The sequence below is a fragment of the Neovison vison genome, chromosome 1, assembly GCF_020171115.1.
Source record: "Neovison vison isolate M4711 chromosome 1, ASM_NN_V1, whole genome shotgun sequence".
NCBI lineage: Eukaryota > Metazoa > Chordata > Mammalia > Carnivora > Mustelidae > Neogale > Neogale vison.
The window spans coordinates 230049693-230050574 of record NC_058091.1 but is presented as its reverse complement, the minus strand read 5'-3'; the positions used below and the strand labels follow the sequence as shown (position 1 = coordinate 230050574).

At 46.7% G+C, this 882-nt stretch overlaps 1 non-coding gene across 1 annotated transcript; it reads left to right on the top strand.

Moving 5' to 3' along the window:
• Nucleotides 1-339: 339 nt before the first annotated feature.
• LOC122898305 lies at nt 340-474 on the top strand. Its single transcript, XR_006382974.1, has one exon. It is a non-coding gene; the product is annotated as a small nucleolar RNA SNORA42/SNORA80 family (small nucleolar RNA).
• Nucleotides 475-882: the final 408 nt, after the last annotated feature.

Below are 882 nucleotides of genomic sequence, written 5' to 3'. Positions count from 1 at the left end.
ATTTATTGTGAAAAAAAATCAACTACACAAAAGTAAAGTGAACAATAAAATGAATTGCCATGTGCCCATCATTCTGATTTGACAATCATCAAGAAGCTGTCACAGAGGCGGCTGGGTGGCTCAGTGGGTTAAGCCTCTGTCTTCAGCTCAGGGTCCTGGGATCGAGCCCCACTTTGGGCTCTCTGCTCAGCAGGGAGCCTGCTTTCTTCTCTCTCTCTGCCTGCCTCTCTGCCTACTTGTGATCCCTCTCTGTCAAATAAATAAATAAAATCTTAAAAAAAAAGAAGAAGAAGAAACTGTCACAATTGTAGAAATGCTTTTAAAAGCCAGTGCAAGCACACAGGGATGGATTGATGGTGGGCCTTTCTCTGGGGGCCTCTCATAGTATACCCATGCTAGGGGAGTATGCAGCCCTGACCCACTGCCCAGCCTCCTCACTGATGGGCTGTGAGCACTGAAGGGAGTTTTGAAGTGAAGCTGTGAGCACTCAGGGTAAAAGCAAAGCAAAACAAACAAACAAAAAAATACATTTAGCTATATATTTAGCAGTGCAAACTGGTCCCCTGAGCAGCTACCTCTTAGGTCCAAGGGCACTACAGCTCAGGCATCTACCACTGCACAGACAGAGCTGTTATCTCACCAGGGTACACCTCAGGGTAATTATTTCTAGAAGACTTAAACTTTCTATTCTTGGGGCACCTGGGTGGCTAAGTCGGTTAAACATCTGCCTTTGGCTCATGTCATGATCCCAGGGTCCTGGGATCAAGCCCCTCATGGGGCTCCCTGCTCAGCCCGAAGCCTCCTTCTCTGTCCCCCACTCCTTCTGCTTGTGTTCCCTCTCTCACTGTCTCTCTCTGTGTCAAATAAATAAATAAAATTGTC